Raw genomic sequence first — 18158 nt, 5'->3', positions numbered from 1 at the left:
CCAGTTGGGCGAGGTAAGTAACTTATGGGAGTGAGGAAGCTTGTGGGGTCTTCAGCGCACTGAAGAAGGCATGTCCATCACACCATGGCAACAGGGATGCATTTCCAGGACACAGTGGCTTCGGGAGCTCTGCGCCTGTTTCCGAATATTTTAATATCTGCAAGTAAGGGTTTTCATAAGTGAAATCTGATGTGACTCGGCAGCCAATTTAAATAGTAGTGTTTTTGTTTTTATTTTAATAAACACTGTGAGAAAAAGAAATAAAACACGGTGGGGGCCCAAATAAAATGCACCTTCAGATAATCAATCCTGCCCAGTGGTTAGAGAAGAAAACCCGCCCTCCCACATGGAGCTTGGCCTGGACCCTACTTGTCAGGTTGCAATGGAGGGAAGCGGGAACACTGCATTTGCCTGTTTCCTGAGCGCAAGATCAGAGGAGGGTCCTCCATGGGAGGCCCAGAGGCAGAGAAAGTGGGGACCTGGCTCCCCAGCGTTTCCACCAGCCCCTCCATGGCAGAGGGGGCTGCAGTGTTGCCTGCAGAAGGAAGGTGTTCACCTCCTTGAAGACTTCTTCTCCAGCTATGCCTCACCCCCTCAGGGTCAGAGAAGGGGGAGTGCCAAGAAGCTTCTTTAACTGGAGAAAAAGAGACCGACAGCGAACATGTGACACGTTGGCAGTGCACCACTATCTCCGGGAATGTACGTGCGCAGAATCAGTGACAGGACCCGCGGGAGCCTGGTTGCCTGGGCGCCTCTGGCGGTGTACAGGGTGGAGGAGCAGGGAAGGGAGGAAGGCTTCTTTTCAACCCAGACTCTTTTATATTCTTTGAGTTTTTTATTAGCAATATTCATTTACTTTTCAAATCATCAATTTATCTATGTGTTTTTTTTAAGATTTTATTTATTTATTTTTAGAGAGAGAAGGAGGGAGAAAGAGAGGGAGAGAGAAACATGGATTGGTTGCCTCTCACACCCCGCCCCCCACTGGGGACCTGGCCCACAACTCAGGCATGTGCCCTGACCAGGAATCTAACCAGCGACCTTTTGGTTTGCAGGCCAGTGCTCGGTCCACTGAGCCGCACCAGCCAGGACTCTGTATGTGGGGTTTTTTTTAATTTCTTATAATTATAAAATTCTAAGTGTTGCCAAAATAAGCTTTTCCTGGATTGACTATTATTATAATTATTTATTAGTATACATTGAATCAACATCACATATTTATATGTTTTGATAATAGTGAACAGAGTAAATAAAAGTTTCTTGGAAATACATCTTAGTAAAATAGGTATGTTTTTTTCCTAACCAGTTCACATGTCCATGGGCAATATGACTAATGCTAGAATAACACAAAGTTTGGCAATAATCTTATTTCTATTTTTATTATTCATACAAATAAAAGATAGGAATGGATTTTTAATAACTGAATTTTTGGAAGCCTTTCCCGGTGAAATGCCAAAAATTGCATAATAATCCACCATCATCCAAGTGTATTCTAAGGACCTGTCAGCTGCTAAGTCCACTAGCTCCTTCCTCAATTTTGTTGAAAACACAAAAAGACCCCTCTTGGCTGGTTCCCCTCTGAAAACAGGAAACAATTACACAAGACCTCAAACTCTTCCTGAACCTCTGAAGATGGGTGTCATTTTCATAAGACCTTTATCTTCCACTTTTCTTCCAAGATCTGTAAGCATTTCAGCTACTTTCTCACCCTTCCCAAGGCCTGAGCCCACTTCCCCCTCTGATTGCCACAGTCTTAATTGCAAGTCATTAATTCCATCAACCTTTGGCATCCACTATGACCCCAACTCTCATCTCTCACCAGTTCTGCTGTTCCTCTCTGGGATGAGTGCTATTTTTAACACCTGAGTCTACTCCCCTGCAGTTGTCTATCAAGAGCATCTTTAAATGTCCAGTGTCTAGTTTATCCATCACTGTGGATGCCTTTTCTCCTACACTGGGGAACCTCACCCAGGAAGGTACATCTGTAATCAACCATCACTTGAGCAGCTCAAGTCCTTCCAACCAGGAGTCTTTACATCCAGGAGCAGGGACACCTCACCCAACCAGACACACTAACCCAGGCGGGGAGGGGCAAGCAGCAGCCTCACAGTGGGTCCCTCTCACCATGGGGTGTGTTCCTCTCACTTCTCAGATGAAGAAGACGCCCACTGCTGCTGGGGTCTCAGTAGACGTACAGCCCTTAGCAGGAAATAGAACCACACCCTCCCTCAGCCCCTTTTCAAAGAAATGTGCACCCAGACTCCAAGGCAGAAGGCACAGCCCTGCAGTGTCACTGAGTAATTTCTCAGTACTTCCTAAGGCCAACAGGGTTTTTTTTTTCTTTGTTTGATGCTCCTTTTTCTGCAGCACAAGTTCTTCTATGTTCTTTGCATGCCCATCACTTGCCTGCCATGAGTTAGATTTCCTGCCTAAAGAGAGAGGAAGAGTCTGAGAACACACATGACCCCCTCCCCCCTCGCAAGGCTCCCTCCTTGCAGACAGCCCTCTGCCCCTTCTCCAAATCCTAGACCAGAGTTCCCCCTCTCAACCTGAGGTCCCCCATGTATAGGCATGTATTCAGTATTTTACATAATTATGTGTACAGATCCCACAAAATTTGATAGGAGCCTGGAGACAGAGCTTCAGGGAGTCCACCATCTATACTGGGGGAAGTCAGCATGAAAAACTTGTGTCTGATGTCTCACAAGTTACAACAGAGTCAGCGCAGCACAGGGGACAGGGACTCTAGCCTTGCTGGGAACAAGGCCAGAGAGCAGGAGGGGAAGAGGGGCTGGCCTTTGAGGAGCTGACCCAAGAGCTAAATTAAAGGCTTAGTGGACACGTGGAAGGAAAAGCAAAGGGAGCATCAAGTGCAAGAGAACAGCCTGCACAGAGGGTGGACATCCCTGTTGGTGGGCGTGGAGGGCACCTGGAGCAGGGAAGGGGTTCTTGCAGATGGCAGCACCGAAGGGACTTAAGAGGGAATTTGTGAGATAAATCAAGGTGGGCACAGGAGACAGAAACTGTTTTCCACGTGTACATGTGTACAAGTGTTTGCAGCAGCTTTGTTTGTGATAGCTGCAAACTGGAACCCACCCAGATATTTTTCAACTGATGAATCAAACAAACTGTGGAACATCAATACCGTGGAATACTACTCAGCAATACAAAGAAATGAGCTATTGATACCTAGTTCAGTCCAGCCTAGATGAAGCTCCAGAGAATTAAAGGCCACATCCTCTGTGACTCCATTATATAAGAACATGTTAGAAATGACGAAGTTACAGAGATGGGCAACATGCTAGTGGTTGCTGAGGTTGGGGCAGGGGTGTGACTCTTAAAGCGTGACATCAGGGATCCTTGTGGTTATGGAAATAGTCTGTGCCTGGACTCTGGTAATGGCAGCTTCCTGGTTTTGACATGGCACCATAGTGAGTGAGATGTTGCCATTTGGGGGAATGGGGTGCACGGGCTCTCTCTGTATCATTTTTCACTGTCCCATGCGAGTCTACTATTACTTCCAAATAAAGACCCTAACTAAAAAATAATTTAAAACAAAACTGACAAAAAATTATAGAGCATTAAATGTTTACAATGCCTCTTGACCCCACTTCCCCTTCTGTACCACAACTCAATTTCTCTGTTCTCCTTCACAGGAAAACTCTTTTTTTATTTTATATTTTTTAAAAAAAGCAAAAAAGCTTTCTTCTCTGCCTACTGACTCCAGTTCCTTTCTTTCCATTCTCTCCTAAATGCACTCCAATCAAACCTTTGCCTACATGGTTTCCACCAAAATAGCTCTGGCCACGGTCACTTACAACATTGCTAACCTCTCTGGTCAATCCTCAGTTCTCATCTTATTTTACCTATAAACACCATTGACACAATTGATCAACTTCCTACTCCTGGGCACACTCTTTGCCTCATTTCCAGAACTCTTCATTCTCTTGGTTTTTCTCTTATCTCACTGGATGCTCTTCTGAAGTCTCCTTTTCTGGTTCCTCATCTCTCCTATCTCCCAATGTTTTAGCATCCCCTGGCTCAGTTCTGGATCTTTCCACTGTTCTGTCTCTCTTCACTCCCTAGGTGCTCAACCAGGCTCATGGATTTCAGTACCATCCACCTGCTGACGACTCTGAAATTTATACTCCCAGCCTGGACATCTCTTCCGTAGACTTGTGTGTCCAATCATTTCCCTACCATCTCCCTCCATTTGTATGTTAATAAATATCTTGAAGTAATATGGATAAAATTGACCTTCTGCCCTGACCGGTGTGGCTGAGTTGGTTGGCCATCATCCCGCAAAGCAAAATGTTGCCCATTTGATTCCCGGTCAGGGCAGAAGCCTGGGTTGCGGGTTCAGTCCCTGGTCAGCGCTCGTACAAAAGGCGATTGATCGATGTTTCTCTCTCACATTGACATTTCTCTCCCTCTCTTTTTCTCTCCCTTCCCCTCTCTCTAAATATAAATAAATAAAATCTTTTAAAAAGTAAAATAAAATAAAATTGACTTTATGACTTGCACTCAAAACCTGCTCCTTCTCTGTATTCCTCATCTTGACTTAAAGCATCTTAATCCCTCTAATTGCCCAGACCCCTAACCTTTGATCATCCTGGACTCCTCTCTTTCTCTCACTCCTCATATTCAATCCATCTTTCCCACTGCACCATCAAACTATGCCAAGAATCCAACACTATGTCATACGGCACTTGAAAGCCACAAGCATCTGGTATGAAGGAAATAGGCTTCCCTCCTCCCTTTGGGCAACTGGGCTTCCATTTTCCTCTTAGGCAGGGGTCTGTCTGAACCCCACACCGCAGTGTGGAACCTGCTTCCTGCTCCTAGATCCTTGGTGGCATTGGTCAACCTACACCAGGATCTGCCTACCTGGCTGTCTGCCACCCCTTGTCCTTCCATCTCTGTTCTTCTGGCTTCAGACGTGGTTCAGAGATCGCATGGGATTCAACCTGAGCAGACTATTCAGAAAAGGATCCTGTCTTCCCATAGGAGTTTGCTGATAGAACTAAATCTAGAGATGCCTGTGGCTGCATTTGCTATGACTGGAGAAGAGCTGGCATTTTCAGTGGCTGACAAAATCATATTGTTCATCCTGGGCCATCAGCACACAAACCTTTTCAACACATTTTGCAGCTGGAAAATTCTTAATATCAGATACCTGAGTTACATAGACTTGGCACCTCTTTCCCAAATCTGCACGCTGGTATTTCTAAATAGGACTGCACCCTGGTGGTCTAGTGGTTAGGAGTCGGTGCTCTCTGAATAGGTTATTCATTTACTCCACAAATTATTTTAAAGCCTACCATGCACCACATACATCTCTAGGTGTTGAGAATACATCAGTGAATAAAACAGGCAGACCTTCTTGCATTCATATGGCTTACATTCTGATGGAAGATATTGATAATAAATATAATAAGAAATTAATATAATAGGATACAAGCAGAGCTGATGTTGCTCAGGTATGCTTTAGTAATACCAGTAATCCAGAGCAGCTGAAATATTTCTGAACCTCTGCCCGAAGGCCCAAGAGACCCCCAGCTCCCCTGGCCCTTCCCAGGAACACCTCCCCCTCTCTAGACCTCCCTATGATTCAGTGACTAAACAGTGAATGCTCGCCCCAGCAGGGGTCTCTATAGAATCAATATCTTATTCCATACCCTACAGTTGTATGCCTGTGGTTTAGGTTGTTAAATATTTTGAGTACCTGCTAAGAAAATGGCCAGTGCCATAAGAAAGAAAAGTGGAGCAAGGCCATGGGTAAGAACTGTGATTTTTAATAGAATGGTCAGAGTACATCTCATCAAGAAGGTGGCATTTGAGTGAGACCTGAAGGAAGGGAGGGAGCAAGCCTTGCGGTTATCTGGGAGAAAAGCCACCCAGCTGGAGGAAGAGCAAAGGGCGGCAGAGGAGCAGGAGAAGAGATCAGAGAGGTGGGGAGGTTTCAGATCCTGTTGGGCCTGGTAGGTCGTTGTAAGGACTGCGAAATGTACTCATCGGAGTGCAGTTGGAGTCCTTGGAGAGTGCTCGGCAAAGGCAGGACGTGATCTTAGGTACAGATATAGACACAGGTAACTTTAATGAGATATAATTTACATAATGTACAATTCACTGATTTAAAGTGTACAATCCATTGCTCACAGTATATTCACAGAATTGTGTGATCATCACACAATTTTAGAACAGTTCCATCATTGCCTCAAAAAGAAACCCCTCACCCCAATCTTTTCATCACCCCTTCCACCCCAGGCCTACATATCCGTTAATCCACATTCAGTCTATATATATATGTATATATATATATATATATATATATATATACATATATATATACACATACACACACACGCCTATTCTGGACATTTCATAGCAATGAGATCCCACACTGTGCGGTCTTTGTGACTGGCTTCTTCCACTTAGCATAATGTCTTCAAGGCTCATCCGTGCTGCCGCATGTATCAACACTTCGCTCCGGCCCTGGCTGGTGTGGCTCAGTGGAATGAGCACCAGCCTGCGAACCAAAGGCTGTGGGTTTGATCTCCACTCAGGACATGTGCCTGCGTTGCGGGCCAGGTACCTAGTAGGGGGCATGTGAGAGGCAACCACACACTGATGTTTCCCTCCCTTTCTTTCTCCCTCCCTTCCCCTCTGTCTAAAAATAAATAAATAGAATATTTTTAAAAATATTCCATTCCTTTTTTAGGGCCAGATAATATTCTGTTGTATGAATATACTACATTTTGTTTATCCTCTCATCAGTAAGTGGAGTTTGGGCTTGTCTTCCCTTTGGGGCTATTATGAATAATACTACTCTAAACACTTGTATACAAGTTTTTATCTGGACATCTGTTTTCATGTCTCCCGGGTATAGACCTAGAAGTGGAATTGCTAGGTCAAATGGTAACTACATGTTTTTATGAAACCTCCAGACTGTTTCCCAAAGTGTCTACACCATTTTACACCCCCACCAGCCACATGTGAGGCTTCTTTCCTCACACTCTTGTAAACACGTACATTCTACTCATCATTGCGGGTGTGAAGTGTTATCACACTGTGGTTTTGATAGGCATTTCCCTGGTGACTAATGATGCTGAGCATCTTTCCGTGTGCTTAGTAGCCATTTGTATCTCTCCTTGGGAGAATATCTTTTCAAACCCTTCTTCACTTGTTTTTTAAGTAGGTCATTTTTATTACTGAGTTATACAGTCTTTTTTTTTAACCAACATTTTATTTACTTTTTTAGAAAGAGGGGAAGGGAGACAGAAAGAGAGGGAAATATCAAGATGCACAAGAGTAACATCCATCAGCTGCCCCCCTGCACGCCCTTAACTTGGGACCTGGCCTGCAACCCAGGCACGTGCTCTGACCAGGAATCGAACCAGCAACTTTTCAGTTCGCAGGCCAGTGCTCAATCCACTGAGCCACACCAGCCAGGGCCGGACATTCTTTACAGAACCTGGATTTGCAAATATTTTCTTCCATTCTGTGGATTGTCTTTTCACTTTTTGGATAACACCCTTTGAAACACAGGAGTTTTTAATTTTGAGGAAGTCCAATTTATCTTTTGTTGCTTATGCTTTTGGTGTCGTACCTAAGAATCCGTTTCTGAATCCAGGGTCAGGTTCATACCTATGTTTTATTTTAAGAGTTTATAATTTTGGCTTTTACATGTAGGTCTCTGATCCATTTTTATTTAATTTTTGTACTTGGTGCAAGGTAGGGGCTCCAGCTTCATTCTCTGATGTGTGACTATCCGGTTGTCTCACGTTATTTGTTGGAAAGATTACTCTTCCCCCATTGAATGGTCTTGGCGTCCTTGTCAAAGTCAGTCAACCACAGACACAGGGGCTTGTTTCTGAATTCTCAGTTCTATGCCCTTGACCTCCACATCAGTCCTGAGGCCAGCACCGCACAGTCTTGATGATTGTCTCTTTGTGGTTAAGTTTTGAAATTGAAAAGTGTGAGTTCTCCAACTTTTTCTTTGTTTTCAGGACTGTTTCGGCTATTGTGGACTCCTTGAGTTTCCATAAGAATTTTAGAATCAGCTTGTAAATTGCTACCAAAAAACCAGGTGGGATTCTGATCGGGACCACATTAAATCTACGGATCAGTTTGGGGGGTGTAGCTATCATAACAATATTCAGTCTTCTGACCTACGTACACAGGTGTTTTCCCATTAATTTCTCCCAGCTATGTTTTATCATTTTCAGAATATAAATTTTCCACATCCTTTGTCAAATTTCTCCCCAAGTGTTTCATTTTGGTTGATGCTCTTATAGACGAAATTGTTTTCTGAATTTCATTTTTGTATTGTCCATCACAAGTGTATAAAAATGCAATTGATTTTTATATATTTCTCTCACATCCTGTAACCTTCGCGAACTCATTAATTAGTTCTAATCGTTTTTAGCAGATATCTCAGGATTTTCTAGATACAAGAACATGTCATCCACAAACAGAGATAGTTTTACATTTTTCCTTTCCAATCTGAATGCCTTTTATTTCACTCTCCTTTTCTTTTAGCAAGCCCATCTGGCTGCCACGTTGGGAATACACAAAATCAGGGCGAGAAGGGAGCAAGAATCCAAGTGAGAAAAGATTGTGCCTTAGACCAGGTGGCAGCAGAAGAAAGTTCACACAGCAGTTCTGGGTGTCTCGAGTTTGTTCTCCTCTCCTTTATTTCTTTTTTTGTCTCACGGATCATGTTCATGATTTTTTTCCCCCTCCACAAACAACAAAGCCAATACTAACTTTCTTAAAGTCCTCCTGTGCCAAAATTCTTAGTAAGCAGTTCTGCATGGAGGAAGCAGACCCCAGACAGGAGACTAGAAAACTCAAACCTTATATGTCCCATTTCTGCAAGAACAGATCCGGGAGGACTGGTTGGACTGAAGGCCTATTTTTACGAGAGGAAAAGAGAAGTGTCTATCACCAGGTCTCAGCAAAGCTGCAACCCTCAGCAGCAGCTAAAGATAACCCAGGCAAGGAACCCTTTCCCCAGCCGTGGGGGACCCTCAATGTTCCCCGTGTACAAGATAATTCAGGCTTCTCTATGGAACAACAATTCCAAGGTACCAGATCCCTCACCTTGGGGAAACTAGCTCAACTAGCCCTCCTCGGGAACGCATTTCTTCCTGAAGGTAGCAATATAGGAAAACTCCCCCTAAGTCGCCTTCGTCTGAACCCTCCAAGCCAGGCATGATCTCTCCCTCCTGGTGAGCAGGAGCCCAGCGTTCTAATCTAGACTGGGCTGAGAGTGAGGCAAGGGAGGTACCTGGGCATTTGCATGCTCTGAGAGCGAGGCCCTGCTGAAAGTGTGCATCTAGGCACTGCACCGTCGTGCCAGCCCGGTTCCAACCCCAGCTAGGCCCCTGACAGGCCATGTAAATGAAGACTAATTCCTTGTCCTCTCTGGGTCTCAGTTTACTCATCCGAGAAATCGAAGTGCTGGACTTAGACCAGTGCTTCCCAACAGTGCTTCATGAACCCAAACTGATCCTCAATTTTCCAGTTCGCAAAAGCTTTACCAGAAGTTCTCACTTCTTAAAATCTATAAACTATAAAAGCTGCCCCGTGAGAACGTAATGTATGACTATAGAATGTAGCAGATGTCTCCTGAGGCCTCATTACGACTTACTCTTCATAGAGGAACTGCTTTATCTTACCTACAGCCCCATAGGGCCCTCTGGGTGAACTACTATAACTTTGCTTCCTACTCTGACAAAATGTGATTGGACCAGAGGAAGACCCCAGACTCAAGATGAACCAATTTACAGTCTGGACTGAGACAAGCAGATTATCCCTTTCAAAACCTGGGTGCTGGGGAGACTCTATACCAATAAGGGTGTGCAGTTGAGGGGTCAAGTCAAACTGAGGCTGGTGGCCCTGCAGCCCACGTGTAGCTGATTAAAAGAAGGAGGCAGAAGGAAGCAGCAATGAGTAAGTCTTGTGGTTCATGAAGCATGAAAAGCCACTTGGCTCTTGAGAGATACAGGGTGTCCTCAGTTCCTGACCCTCCTGTTCTAGGGCCAGCCTGCGGCACGAACTGTTCTTGAATCCTTGAGTTGTATCCTTACACAAGCCACAGCCAAAGGAACTGCGACTAAAGCGGAGGAAAGGACGCATTCTTCAACAAACACAACTGATTGCTGTCCTTGGGAAAAGACTGAGACAGATTCCTGCCTCATACTATTTTAAAAATCCATAAGGATAAAAAGAGAATTTTAAAAATGCCTGTTCCTTCCCTCCTTCTTTCCCTCTTCCTCTCCCCTCTGTCTCCTTCCCTCCCATTCCTTCCCTCCCCTTCTCTTAGAAGTGGTGGTGACCACAAGCGTAGCAGCAGATGGTTTGGGGGTCCAAGGAAGTAACCAGCATGGGAAAGAAATTACTTATGGGCAGAGACACCAGGTGCATAAATAGCCACATGACGATAATGAGAGCCAGCTTTCTTCCTCATAGAGACGGGATTTACATGTAAAGAAAAGGGAGAGGCTAAAAATAATCATGAGGAATCGGACTGCAATTGGAGTAGAATTTATGGGTCTTTAAAGAGTAGATGGATAGATGATATAGAAATATAGCTGTATGTAGGGTACATACACCCACAGACACACACATATGTGTACATGTGTAGATGTTCTATGTCGATACACTGAGAAAGCCTACAATTGATGACAACTCAGGAACAATAAGCCACCAAGTGCCCAGGTTTTAGTTTCCAATTATCATTCTTCACTCCGGGACTCCTTGGAGACACAATTGATTCCAAGGTTGAGGCAGGGAATTTACAAGATGAACTTGGAACATTCCAGTCTTATACCAGAAAGTAAAGAACTATTTTTTAAAAGATTATGGGGACGTATCTAAAGGACACAGGAGCCAATTTTGATGAGAATCTCCTGATGGCCAAATCTGGAATGATTTGATATAAGTATATGTAAGTATATGGATTAAATCCATTGAATAAAATAAGAATTCACAAGCCTACACTGATATAAATAAATGAAGGCAAAGGGAAATCTCTCCCTCATGGTAGAATGCCAACTGAGAAATGTAGTAGGAGTGATGGTACCAGGAAGTGGCCATTTGACACATGCTATAATGGGGGTGAATGCAGGCAAGGGTCATCAACGGATACTAAGTCAAATGAATGGCGGTTTAACGAGACTCAGGATATTGGTATAGTTTGAGAGTATCTTCCCCCCAAATACTTACCAACTACAAAGAGGAAAATACTGACGTCGTGTGGAGAAGCCTGGTAGACACTAAACTGACCAAGCTATCAAGATTAGTGTCACCAGCAGTAGAAGGGGTGAACATCACAAGCTTCCGGACGCGAGGCAGTAAGAAGACAGCACTGCTTCCGTATGCTCCCCTGAGAAATGTGTGCCCGAGTCCCGCTCTGAGAAACCAGGCCGAGCCACATCCTACAGCATGAAAGGCCTGTACTCGTCACAGCGTTTAAGGTTATAAAGACAGGGAGAGACTAAGGCACTGCTTCAGATTGAAGGAGACTAAGGAGACATGATTAAGTGCCAAGCATAATGCTGGACCAAAGAGGAAAGGGACATTGTTGGGGTTGTTGAATAGAAATCTGAATAGAGTTTTTGGATCAAATGTCGGTGTTTTGCCATTGCTGGATCCTGATGTCCTTATTTGGAGAGTTGTATGCTGGTTATGTAGAAGAGTGTCCTCAGTTTGGGGAAGATGCACACTGAGATTTTGAGTGTTTGGGGTATTGCTAAGAATGAGGTGTCTGTTTGACATCCAAAATGAGTTGTTAAATGGGCAGTTAAATACATGCATCTTGAGATCGGAGGAGAAAAGGTAGGGCTGTAGATATTATATATAGACAGTTCTAAAAGAAGTTCATGAAGAATGTAGATTAAAAAACAAAAGAGGTTCAAGGACTGAGTCCTAAAGTTTCCAGTGTCAGGAGGGACAGTTGGGGAAGAACATGGTGAGTGAGAAGAAGCTGCCAGCAAAGTCCAAAGCCAACCAGGAGCATGTGGAATGCTGGAAGCCAAATGATGACTGCAAGGAGTAGGCGGGGTGGTCACCTGTATCCCACACAAGAAGAGGCCTGGGAACTGATGACTGAATTTCATTATAAGAGAAAATGGGAGATGAAGAATCAGAGGCAACAAGTATGGGCAAGGTTTTTGAGTTTACCTGCGAAGGAAGGAAGAGGGAAAGGTAGAAGCTGGAGGGGGAAGCAGAGGACTGGTGTGTTTTAGATGTGAAAAATACCAGCATGGTCGCATGCTGATGGTAATGATGCAGTAGAGGGGTAAACAATGAAGAAGGAAGGGAGAGAATGGTGAAGCTCTGTCCTTCAGGTGGAGAGAGGGGATGAGATCCAGGGCACAGGGGAAGGAGCGGGGCTAGGCTAAGAATGGAGACAATGACTCCGTAGTAATAGGGAGGGAGGACAGCGCACTAGGGCATTGGGGGACCTGGTGGTGGGAGCTTCGGAGACCTCATCTGACTCTTCCAGTTCTCAGGGAAATCAAGCTAGCCCACGGAGGGGGAGGCTGGGGGAGGCCCAACTGGAATTCCTCACAGAGAGGTGTAGATATGAAACCACTGTCCAGGGCTGGAAGGGAGTGCGTGGAATAGGGAAAAGAAAGATGATTACTGAGCAGCACTTTGGGCCCCTTTGGGTTTCCGTTGTCGTGATTTGGAGGGAAACCAGTCAGCACTTTGAAACTTTCGGTTCCCTGAATTTTATCTGTTTTTCTCTTTGCGTTCATCTTGGTCCTTTTCAATTTCATTGTTGATTTTTGCCGACATGTCTAGTGGTTAGTGGTTGACCATTCACATTTGCAAGGAAGGGTTGGTTTAATGCATGTAGGTGACTGATGTCAAGGTCCTCCAAGTGCTGAGTAGACTAAATGGAAAAACACCCACAATGAGGCGCCTCATGGTCAAGTTTCAGAACCAGGAATTTGGGGACAATCTTAAAAGCTGCTGGTACAAAAAGAATAAAGGGTAACAGCAGTAAAAGTTGTCACCTGCAACAGAAAGAATGTCATCAGCAGCCCTGGGGCTAGAAGACAGAAATCAAGCCTTCCAAGTTCTAGAATCTAGACCCAGTTCACTTACCAACACAACCTGAGGGTAGAATGGATACACCTTTCATAGCACTTAGGATGTGTTCCAACAAAATAAGAAAAAAAAAATGAAGAAAGAAAGGGCCAGAAAGAGCGAACCCACTGAGGAGAGCACCGAAGAGAAGTCCTAGAGTACAGGGTTAGTGACTCTGCTGCACACTCTAAGGTTCCAATGCCTTTAACTTGTCCACTTATCACTTTTACAATCCTTTGTGTTTAAACAACGGCTTACCTCTCAGATCAGCAAACTTTTGAACACTGTAACTTCTCCCCTTTCTCTCGCCACATGGCTGGAAGTGTTGGAAAAATATATGCTCAATTCCTTACTAACTTTTCACACCAAACTGTACCCTTTTGCACATTACCAAGAGTACCTAGATTTAACTATTTATAACCGGTTTCACTGTTCATCATTGCTCCCTATATCAAGTACCTCTTTGTTACAGAAGCTCTCTGCATTCTAATTTATATTTTAGAAACAGTTCGTGGGTCGTCTAATTTTCAAGTCCCTGTATAGCTGAAAATGTCTTTCTGTCACTTACACAATTTGGTAATTACATGGTATAATTGCTAAGGTTACATATTTTCTCTCTCCCATCTCGAAAACAATGTTTGATTGACATCTATTACTATATTGAAAGAGGGTGGGCACCTGGCTGGGTGAGTATCCACACAAATGCACACATCAGGAACTGAAGGTGACCCCATCATTGAGTTCCACGAGCTACACAGTTGGTCTGAGCGCTGATCTTACCTATAACCTAAATGCTAACCTAACACTAAGTGCTAAACACCGAAGCCTAAGCCCCAGCCAATCCCCAACTCCAATGCTAGACTAAACAAAACAAAACAAAACACTAAAACTCACCCTAATCCCCAACCCCTTACTCTAAACTCAATCTTAACCTAGACCTTAATCCGGATGTTGCAATTTTAAAGCATGAGAATTTGGTACATGGGCACAGTGGCTTATCAATGCAGTGAGTGAGAAGCAATCTGCTTCCACTCTACCCTTTGCTCACTGGGCTCCAGGCCCCCGCCTCCTGGCTCACCGCCCTTCATTTCCTCCAGGTGTTTACTCAGGTGCCCGTAAAGAACGTAGGGCCAACCGAGCAGTTAGAGAAAACAGTTCTCCAAAAGACCACCCTCACTTCTGACACCAACTGCAAGTTCAGAGGTCTTCTCTGAACTGTCATCAGGTTTGATGATTCGCTAGGAGGACTCGCCAAACTCACTGAAAACTGTTACATTCACGGTGACGGTGTATCAGTGGGAAAGGATACAGTTTAAATCAGCCCAGGGAAGAGAGTCATGGCAGAGCCTAGGTATGATCCAGACACGATGCTTCCACTTGTCTTCTACTGTGGAGCCAGGGACAGTGACTTGACCTCCTCCCATCCACCCAATGTGACAACATGCACAGAGTACTGCCAATGAGGGAAGGCCACCCAGGGCTTTGGTGTCCAGAATATTTACTAGGTTTTCACCACATATTGCCTATGTAGCTGACCTTTGTCCCCAGCCTTCCCCAGAGCTGGCTCATACCTTTGGTCTCCAGTCTCTCTAGAGGTCAGAACAGACAGAGCGTAACCCAGAGTTCCCACCAGAAATCCCATTCAGCCTGCCCAGCGGCCAAGCCCCCAGGACAACAAAGACACTCCAGTGGGCACCAGGGGCCTAGAGCCGAGGGCAAAGCCCAGACTTCTCTGGGATAAGGTTAGTCCTTCACTGCCTAGCTCCCCAATGTGACCTTCCCCAATTTAAACTTCTGCCCTAACCACCTGCCCCATATCCATCAGGCATACAATTTCTTCTCCCTGTGCGTGTACTCTCTCCCTTCTGCATTAGGAATGTAAGTCCCACACACAGGGATATGTGTCTGCTTCTCCACTGCTGGGTCCCCTGCTTCCAGAACTGCGCCATCCAGTACGGGAGCCGCCACTCACCTACGGCTAGAGAGCACCAGAAGCGCGGCTAGCCCCAGTTAGGATACACAATGAGTGTAAAATACGCACTGAATTTTGAGGCTTTATATTAAAAAAGTAAAATATATCATTGATGATTTATTATATTGATTATATACTGAAATGGTATTTGGGACATATTGGGTCATAAAAATAAATTATTGAAATTTATCTCAACTGTTTCTTTTCTATAAACTTATTTAAGGTGGCTACGAGAATTTTTAAAAATATATACATGGCTCAAATTTTAGACTTAATATATATTAATATATGTACATATATATGTACACACACATATATAATATATATAAATATATATGAGGTCTGTCTGGAAAAAGCCCAGCCATTGTTAATATAATGAGAATGGTTTGCATGACATCGATGTAACCTGGCAGTCAAGGAGGGTGGACTGGAATGTACATGTGTGAACAGTGATGACTTCATTGTACCAGTCAGTGGGAGCGGTAGACACTGTTGAGCGAGCATGTGTACTGTGTGGCTGTCACATTCCAAATGACTGAGCTAGTGGGGCAGCAAATCTGTATCCAATTTTGTGTTAAGCTTGAACATTCCTCCATGGAAACTATTTGGACGATTCAGAAGGCAGTAACTATGGGCAACTGGTGATTGGCAGCTTCTTCAGGACAACATGCCTCCTCATGCGTCACATCTTGTGTAGAGTTTTTTGGCAAAACATCAAATCACCCAGGTGACTCAGCCCTACTACGGCCCAGATTCAGTGCCCTGTAACATCTGGATTTTCTCAAAAACTAAATCATCTTTGAAAGGGAAGAGATTTCAGACCATCGATGAGATTCAGGAAAATATGGCGGGGCAGCTGATGGTGATTGGGAGAACTGTGTGAGGTCCCAAGGTGCCTACTTTGAAGGGGACTGAGGCATCATTGTCCTATGTACAATGTTTCTCGTATCCTGTATTTTCCTCAGTAAATGTCCCTATTTTTCACAGCATGTGCCTGGATACTTTCTGGACAGACCTTGTCATATACATATGTAATACATATGCACATATTAGACAGCACTGATGTAGAATAGATGTCAGCAAACTTTTTTCCATAAAGGATCCAATAGTAAAACTTTTAAACTTTGTGGGCCATATGGGCTCTGTTCAACTCTGCCATTTTAGCACAAAAGCAGCTAACAGGTATTACTTCAAAAGGTGTGGTTGTGTCCCAATCAAACTCAATTTACAAAAATTGAGTTTGCCATGCAACTTGGCCGATGGGCCGCAGTTTGGGAACCCCTGCTCTAGAAGCTTGTTTATTCCACAGTAACTGGTCGATAAGTATTTGCTGAGTGAATGAAAGGAAGGAAGGCTAGCATGACGGAACATGGAGAGCTGGGGAAGCACGGTTGGAGGAAATCAGAGGCCAGAGGGTGTGAGGCTATTGCACATGGATTTTATTTTAAGTCATTGGCGGGAGTGAGGCAAGAGAGGGAGAAAATCTGCCATAGCTTTCATAAAGGACCACTGTGATAGGTGGCACCCAGACCTGCCCCTTCCCCCCTCTCAGAATTCCTGCTTCCTTGCCTTCTCCGGCTTCTAGAGGCCACCTGGATTCCCTGGCTCATGGCCCCTTCCTCCATCGTCAAAGCACATCGCTCCAACTTCTGCTTCCACCCTCATGTCTTCTTTTCCTGACTTCAACCCTCCTGCCTTCCTCGAGATCACACTGGGCCCACGTGGATAATCCAGGGTAACCTCCCCATCTCAATATCCTTGGTTTTCCCACAAATCCCTTTGCTGAGGTAACACATTCACAGGCCCCAAGGATTCGGATGTGGACTCCTTTGGAGGACCATTATTCAGCCTACCATAGGGCCGGATGTAGGGGCGAGAGACAAGGAAGAGCCAAGAATGACCCCAATGTTTTGGGGCTGGAGCAACGGGAAAGAAGGGTGACCAAGATCCATGGAGAAGACCTGGGGCTCAGAGGCTGAGCCAGTGTTTTCTTTGGAAGCCTAGTCCTGCCACTGCCTCCCAAAGGTTTTGATGGGGGGCTCAAGAGTTGGAAAATTTTAGTTCAGGTAATAGCTAGTAAGCTTAGCCATCAATACACGTAAAAAGCTATTGTTCCAGGAACTGAAGATATGAGCCGCCCTGACTCCAGGAGACCATAAGCAGGTCCACCTTTGAGCCTCAGGAGGCCTGTGAGCATCAAGATGCGATCTGAGCTGTTGCACTTCCGGGTGAGAGTCCACCACCCCGGACAGAGAAAAAGACCACAGGAAAGAACTGTAGCTTTTATCTGATTCGCTTTTCCCCTGAATTCCAACCCCCTTACCTACTCTTTTCTTCTCCTTATAAAAAGGGTCGGTTTAAAGTGGAATTGAAGACGGATGAAGGATAATTTTCAGGAAAAGGTATGGCTCTCATACAGGTATAAAAATGACCACATGTTCAGGAATTTAATTTACTCATATGCTCTGAGAAAAGCAGGCAGATACTACAACCGATTCCAAGGACAAACCCAAAACACCACAGTTATATGAAGTAAAGGAATGTCAGGATGAATTGAAAATAGATCAAAGTGACTTTTCCACAGTGGGGAGGAAGTCAATTAAAATCGTGATTAGCCCTGGCTGGTGTGGCTCAGTGGATTGAGTGTGGGCCCGTGAACCAAAGGGTCACTGGTTCGATTCCCAGTCAGGGCACATGCCTGGGTTGCAATCCAGGTCCCCAGTAGGGTGCACGCAAGAGACAACCACACATTGATGTTTCTCTCCTCTTTCTCCTTCCTTTCCCCTCTCTCTAAAAGTAAATAAATAAAATCTTTTTAAAAATCATGATTAGAAAGGAAAACATTTCTATTTCAGTTACGTACAGCTTACAAAGAGTTGCAAAGTAGCTCGAAGGCAATACACAGGGATTGAGTCTGAAGACCCAGAAAGGAAGATGCAGATGGTGCATAGCTCCCTATTGACACATAAAATGTGTTTTGTATACCGAAGTCTCGTATTTGAGTGCTCACCATGTAAGTCCCAGCGAAGGCAGGCTGAGTTTCTGGCAGGAGGGGAGTGTGGAGGTGGCTTTGATGGCTGCT

The sequence above is a fragment of the Desmodus rotundus genome, chromosome 8 (assembly GCF_022682495.2).
Source record: "Desmodus rotundus isolate HL8 chromosome 8, HLdesRot8A.1, whole genome shotgun sequence".
In the NCBI taxonomy this organism is placed as follows: Eukaryota; Metazoa; Chordata; class Mammalia; order Chiroptera; family Phyllostomidae; genus Desmodus; species Desmodus rotundus.
Note: the sequence above shows the minus strand (reverse complement) of the source record.